Source organism: Betta splendens, chromosome 10 (genome assembly GCF_900634795.4).
Source record: "Betta splendens chromosome 10, fBetSpl5.4, whole genome shotgun sequence".
NCBI classification, from domain to species: Eukaryota; Metazoa; Chordata; class Actinopteri; order Anabantiformes; family Osphronemidae; genus Betta; species Betta splendens.
The window spans coordinates 1990433-1998393 of record NC_040890.2 but is presented as its reverse complement, the minus strand read 5'-3'; the positions used below and the strand labels follow the sequence as shown (position 1 = coordinate 1998393).

Sequence of the window (7961 nt, the reverse complement as noted above, 5' to 3'; positions counted from 1 at the left end):
AAACTGTCTTATTGTATTATTGATGATGATATCTTATTGCTTCCTTCGGTGAGACCGCAACAATGACACTCGTCCTTTCACGTTGTAAATCCAAGCACATAGCGGTTGAACATTGTAACAGTGGATGTCACTCTTAGACTCATAGGAACTGTGCAGCCTTGCAGACAGGAGCAGGGTCAGCAAGCCCACGCAACCCACCACCTAGAGTGCGTCAGTGATGGCCCTCTTTACCTAACAAAGGCAGCTGTTCACAGATGATTCAGGGTCTCAGCTAGCCGAGCAGATCATTTGACCACCTTCTAGTGAGAATGGGTATATTTAGAAAACCCAGTAGTTCTAGTGTTAAGGAGCTGTTAGGACATCCTATGAGTAAGGAGTTACAGTAGTCCAGCCTAGAGGTAACAAATGCATGGATCAGTTTCTCTGCATCGCTCTGAGAGAGGATGCTTCTGATATTAACTATATTTCTAAGGTGGAAGTAGGCGGTTCTGGAGATTTGTTTAATGTATGATGTAAAAGAGAGATCCTGGTCAAAGATGACACCAAGGTTCCTCACAGTAGAATCTGAAGCTAATGTTATGCCATCCAGGGTGGCTATCTGACTCAATAGTGTCTCTCTCAGATTTTTAGGTCTAACAATAAGAATCTCGGTTTTATCTGAGTTTAGTTGAAGGACGTTTTGGGACATCCAGGATTTGATGTCTTTTAAACAACCCTGAATTTTGACTAGTTGTTCTGTTTCATTTGGTTCCAAGGACATGTATAGCTGAGTATCATCTGCGTAAAAATGAAATTTAATAGAATGCTTTCTAATAATCTCACCTAGAGGAGACATGTATAGGCTAAACAGAATTGGACCCAGCACAAAACCCTGTGGTACTCCATAGCTAATTTTTGTGCATGTGGAGAATTCATCATTAAACCATCCCACTGCTGTTCCTTTAATCCCGATTCTATGTTCTAGTGTCTGTAATAGAATGTTATGATCTATTGTATCAAATGCAGCACTAAGATCTAACAGGACAAGGACAGAAACTAGACCATTGTCCGAAGCTAATAGAAGATCATTAGTGACTCTAACCAGAGCTGTTTCTGTGCTATGATGTTTTCTAAATCCTGACTGAAAATCTTCGTACAGGTTATTCCCACTCAGGTGGTCAGATAATTGTTTAGCCACAATTTTTTTCAGAATCTTGGAAATAAAGGGTAAATTTGAAATGGGCCTATAGTTGGCTAGTTGTCCAGGGTCAAGGGTTGGTTTTTTCAATAGAGGTTTGACCACAGCCACCTTAAAAGCCTGTGGTACATAGCCTAGTTGTAAAGATTGGTTAATTTGATTTAATATGGATGAGCTGATTAAAGGTAGAACTTCTTTGAGTAATCTGGTTGGGATTGGATCTAAAAGACAAGTGGACGACTTGGAAGAGTTAATTATTGAGGTTAACTCCATATGAGTTATGGGGAAGAAGCTGTCTAGGTAAGACAGAGGATTTAATAAATTTAAAGTTGGTGGATCTAGACAGGGCTTTCTGTCATTTGGAAGAAGTCGCTGCTGAATGTTTTTTCTAATGATGATAGTTTTATTAGTAAAGTAGTTCATAAAGTCATTGCTGCTGAAATTTAAGGGGATAGTAGACTCAATACAGCTATGACTCTTTGTCAGCCTGGCTACAGTGCTGAAAAGAAACCTGGGGTTGTTTTTGTTTTCCTCAATTAGGGAGGAATAATGTGTTTTTTTAGCAGCACAAAGTGCTTTTTTATATTTCATTAGACTGTCCTTCCATGCAATGCAGTTTACATTTATTTTGTTGGAACGCCACTGTCTTTCTAGTTGTCTAGTTTTTTGCTTTAGCCTGCGGATCTCTGAGTTATACCATATGCTGTCAACATCTACATGAATGTTAAAGTCTCCCACTACAATGACTTTATCTGTGCTAAGAACTAAGTCAGATAAGAATTCAGAGAATTCAGTTAAGAACTCCGAATATGGAGCAGGAGGACGATAAACAATACAAAACACAACTGGCTTCTGAGTTTTAGAGTCTTGGTGAGAAAGGCTCAGAATGAGGCTCTCAAATGAGTTATAACTATGTTTAGGTTTAGGAGTAATTAATAAATCTGATTTATAAATTGCTGCTACTCCTCCACCTCTACCTGTACTTCTTGGAACATGATAGTTGATGTGACTCATTGGAGTCGACTCATTTAAAGTAACATATTCATCCTGCTGCAGCCAGGTTTCAGTGAGACAGAACAGATCTATGTGATGGTCACTTATCAAGTCATTTATTAAAAAGGATTTAGATGAGAGAGATCTGATATTTAATAAACCACACTTAATTAGCTTACTGTTACTTTGTTCCGTAAGAGGAACTGTTTTGATGTTTATTAAATTCTGGTAAGTCACTCCTCTTTGATTTGTTTGTGACTTGTATAGTTTAGGTGGTCGAGAAGCAGACACAGTCTCTATGCGATAACTAAGACTAAGAGTGGGTCGCGGCTGTAGAGAACGTGCAGAGAGGCGTATAAGACTGCGACTCTGCGTCCTGGGCTCCACTCTGAGTTGTCACGGAGTGGGGAGGCTAAGCAACATGGCCATGTTACTAGAAAGCAGAAAGGCTCCGTTCAACGTGGGATGGACGCCGTCTCTTCTAATCAGCCCAGGTTTTCCCCAAAAAGTGCTCCAATTAGCCACAAAGCCCACACCGTTTGCAGGACACCACCTAGACAACCAGCGGTGTAGCGATGACAGCCGGCTATACATGTCATCGCAAGCTTACAGCAACTGGTATTCCCAGGCAGTCTCCCTTCCAAGTACTAACCAAGCCCGACCCTGCTTAGCTTCCAAGATCAGACGAGATCGGGCGTGCTCGGGGTGGTATGGCCGTAAGAATGATTTGTAACAATCTGTATGAATGAATCGCAAACAAACTGGAGTGTGTGCTGCTCACCACAGAGCCTAAACAGCCCGACTGTCATATGTAGAGATGTGAATTTTGATTCTTTTAACTGACTTATATTTTTAACTCTCGATCAGTAAAGTGAACGAATCATTTCAAGTCATTCGTTCATTTTGTTCCTTTTCAGCAGGTGGCACTGTGGGCTTTGTAATAATGGACGTGGTTCTTAAACACTAAATACTGAAGACAACATGGTTTGCTTCAGCGGCCAAATTATAATCAAAACATGTCACAAGCAATTCAAACCATGTGAAAACCTAGTGAAGACACACCACATTTACGTGACTTATGTCCTGCATCTTCCCAGCCACTGTTGTTTAACAGCAAAACAGTTGCTTAGTAGCAGTCACATTGTAAAAGAACAAACGAATGAATGATCTGTAAAGAGCCGTATGAACGACTCAGGAATGAACTGCAGCGCAGCCCGAGCAGCCTTTTTCTTGCCGGCTGGTAGTGAACAAGTGAAAGTAAAACTTATTTTGTGATACTTTTAAGCAAAAAGTAACAATATATTAAAATACTAAAATTTAAAAATATATACTAAAATATTTTCCTGGTGCATTTATCCTGTCCAAAAAGTGACATCATTATTGGTGTTATTATTATTATTATTATTATTATTATTATTATTATTATTATTATTATTATTATTATTATTATTATTATTATTATATTTTATGATTGTGGTAGAGTAGAGTAAACACAACCACAAAATCAACACATTGATATAATGTTCGAAAGTACAGTCGTAGCCCTTAAAGGTGTGATCCTTTCCGGCAATCAGCTTTCATTTGCAGTGCGGTATCACCTGGTTTTTAGCGCGTTGGAGTTGTGTTTTGTCTTTTTGGCTTATAGGTGGTGATCAGCCCCCACACTGTCCTTTGTGACGCTGTCATATACTCATGTTATGTAGGCCCATGTAGTGTTAGTGTTAGTGCCCTGTTCAAACCTGGGGAATAAAAACGATTCTGATTCTGAAAGCAGCTGATCAACTTTGTAGGAACACATTTTATATGGTACAGGTGAAAGGGACACTAACAACTCAACGCAGCCGAGGCTGTAGCAGGCAGAGAAACGCAGACCTATGTTCTGCATGTTGATGCGCGTTTCCCCTTCCCCCAGTGTCCTTGCTCTGGGACGTGGATGGCCCCGCCCACTTTCATTTACCAGACGGACATGAAAGAGGGAACAACGAAATAAACAGCTAGTTAACTTTTTAGGAACACGACTGTAGCTTTGCAATGACTTTATGTGGTACAGGTGAAAGGAGTAATGACAAAATAAATGAAATATAAAACGGAAACTCTTTCAAGTGTTTTCTGTTTATATTTTTTTATTGCACATTTGTTAAAACTTGATAGGTGTCTCTCTTTTGAGTTTTGTCTTCGGCTAAATAAGTGTAAAACAGTCCTAATTACTCATGCAGAATCAATATATGCGGAACAAACAACTTGCTGCAATAATGAGTCAGAGATCTACTGAGTCCTGGCGTTCTGGCATAGAGAGTATATTACAATTTATTTTTTTTATTAAATGATATTCTCTACAAGTTAGCAGTGGTAGTCTGCCAGACCTGTGTGAAATACCATAAGAAGAGCGTTTTAAAAAAGTCAAGTGAAAGGTTTTGGCATCCCACAGCTGTAGGTGCAGCTGTGGGATAATCACTCTGCCCGATCTCCCATGGAGCTTTTTCTTTGTCTCGAAACTAAAGTATTTTACACCTATTGACCGAGTGGAGACAATATGTTAATGTCTCTGTGCCAATATGGAGTTAGGGGGATGGGATGTGAAGTTTGCTTTTGCGACTGAATCAACATCAGACGCCGTAACTCGCGCGAAGCGAGTTCCAAATCCACTGTGTTGCCTGTGTAATAAAACATTGTTTTTCTGCAGATATTGTGGTAAATGTCATTACGGTAAAGTATAATAATGCAGCTTCCGTTTAAAGGACACATTGACTAAGTCTTACTGGTTTAACTGTTTAATTTGACCACCTTAAAAGTGGTCAAAGCGGTTTGTGCTGCAGAGCAGGAGTTATTTTCGTTTTAATTCAGTAAAATATGTTACCATTTATCGTGAGTAATAACCACATGTAAAACAAACAAGCTGCTGCATTAATGCGTTGTTCATCTGCTGAGTCCTGACGCGCCATAGAGAAAGATTTAATACAATGTATTTTCTCTGCAGGTGTGCACACCCAGCTGATTCCTTCCGCCTTCAGACAGGCTTTTGCAGCGACATGTTTGGGGTCATTGTCCTGGAAAAACCGATGCCGTGTTTCAATATACTTTCTAATATATGGCCCCAATGTGCATTTGATTATGGACTCCTCGAAAAACTGCCTATCCTTAATCCCCTCGAAAATAATCATCGGTCCTGGTCCCCACCTAGAAATCATTCCCCAGACATGGAGTTTGATGGGATGTTTAGGTCGCGATTTAGAAACCAAGTGTCCTTTCTTTGCGAAGCTCATTTTGGAAAAATGCTCCAATGCCACAGTCGACTCGTTTTTCCCCAAAAAGGAGAAAATCGAAAACGGCTTTGAATCCATTAATGTGTCTGGTTTTGAAAACACAGTTTTCAGCTCGTTTATTCGTTTTTAAAACGCTGCTTTGAATAAATGCCGTTTGTCCTTTTTAAACGAGATGGTGGGGGTTTCTCGTTACAATACGAAGTTACTGGTCTTACTGGGAGCGTGTCCAGACACATTAACAGGTCATCCGGGTTTAAAACGTTCTAAAACGACGTGTTTTCTTGTCTTCCCAGCTTTTATTCTGGAGGGGGAAATCAAACCGTTAAAACGTACACGGACACGACACTTAAACACAAGGACATACTGTATAAAGACAGCAGCGACATCAGCAACTGACAACAAACACTGCCGCGTATTGACAACTTGATCCAAGTGATCTGCCTATGAATGAGCGGCTCCTCAGCACCATCGTTGGATCATCACTGTCTGAAAATAAAGTTTGTTTTATATTTTTTCCTCATGATCAACAAACCAGAAGACGAGTACAGATATACATATAAAATACATTTATAACACAGATTGATGAATAAATATAGATTCCTATTTCATGCTATTATACTTTTATTATTCTATTGGATTGGCTGGAGGAGGGACTGTGTCTCTTGGCTGGCCTGGGAACTGTGTAAAAGCATCAGCAGCTTCGGCAATTGACAACAAAGACTACCGCGCCCTAGCAAGCAAAGACGCATAATAATCTGTAATATTTAAAAATGAACTACTCTACATTTATTGATACAATACCATGACATTGTTTTTTGTGCTTAGTGTTAAGACACAGATAGAAATAACCAGTCGGACTTTAGATCTTTGCGCCTTCTGGTGGCTAAAACGAGACTAGCACCCTGTTTTTTTTCAGCTTGCTGCAGGATTAAAAATTCTTAGTTGGGGACGCACCCGTTGTGCGCTGGCGACCTACACATACTGCAGTAAAAAAGGTGGTCGCTTTGAAGTGCTACGACTTTATTGATTTACTGTACAAACACACTTTACCTTATATACACAATAAAACTACACAAATCTAGAAGAATCAAAGAACACTAATTAACTAGAAAAAGTCAATTGTCGACAAAACACGTTGGAGAGCTGATCTGCTGCCGCAATGATGCCAAACGCTGATTAGGCTGCTGACGTCAAAAAGTTGACTACGTCCAAAAGTTGACTACGGCAAAACGATGAAAACGAGAAAACGTTGACAAAGATTAAAATGATGACAAAAGATGGCGATTAAAAAGATGATGATTAAAAAGATGACCAAGGTGATACTAAGACAAGATTAAAAATATGACAATGATTCAAAAGTTAACCAAGGTAAAAAGATGTTGAAGATTAAAAAGTTGACCAAGGTGCATTGTTGACAATTATAAATAAGCTTACTGGCTTTTTGATTTGAAGAAAGTATTTGTAAATACTTACTTAACTGTGTAATAATTTAATAACTAGTACAAATTTACCAGTCAGGGACAAAAATCTTGCCATTTAAGGTAATAAATTATATTGGTACTTTTATTTTGAAAGGATTTAGAGGTTGTGTGTGAGTGACTACCAAACTATAAAATAGTCATTAGATAGTCATAATTTATCATTCAATAGCAAGAATAGCCCTATTAAAGCAAAAGATTTAGATTAAGCCCTTTCAGAATAAAAGCACCCTAATAAGTGTGAGTGGTTATTTACTGAACTCTAAAATAGTCTCATTAACGATTGGTAAGTATTCAGAACCAGAAATTTTCTAATCAATCTTGCCATTAAAGGTAATAAATTGTAATTTGTGCTTTTATTTTGAAAGGATTTAGAGGAAATGTGTGGGGGTAATAGCGTAACTGTCATTTAGTCTTTAAAAAATCATAATCAACCATTTAAAGGCAAAAACAGTGCAATTAAATCTAATAAACTGCATTGGTGCTTTTATTTTGAAAGGACATAGAGGAGGCATGTGTGGGTAATTACTGAACTTTTAATCTATCTTTAAATAGTCATAATTACCCATCTAAAAGCAGAAATTTTGAAAGGATTTAGAGGGGATGTGTGCTTAATTACTACACAATCCAATAGTGTAGTTGAATAATCAGTAATAAGCATGAAACCGCTGCGTAGACTGAGCATCAGCAGTTTGACCTGTCAGTCAAATCTGCAGCTGTGCCGTCGCCATGGAGACGAAAGGCGGGAAAATCAGGCTCACTCTGCTCTGTGAAAGCAGACTTTCACCCTTGATAAATAGGCCTATTCCAGCAAAACCATAATAGTTATTACAAAAATATTTTCATTTTATGAATCCCAAGGCTTCCCTGAACATGTGGAGTTATATTTTATGTTTGAGGACGAAAGCTTGTAGCCACAGTCGCAATTTTAAAATACGTCTCCTCTGTTTTTCTGCCCAGACGTCTGCCATAAATTATCATTAGAGTCTATGGGAGAATTTCAGGATCTCTCTGCGCTTTGAGGTTGATAGCGACTAAAGTATAGGTCTG

At 38.7% G+C, this 7961-nt stretch overlaps 1 pseudogene; it reads right to left on the bottom strand.

Moving 5' to 3' along the window:
* Positions 1-2773: 2773 nt before the first annotated feature.
* LOC114865099 (5S ribosomal RNA) lies at positions 2774-2892 on the bottom strand (annotated as a pseudogene).
* Positions 2893-7961: the final 5069 nt, after the last annotated feature.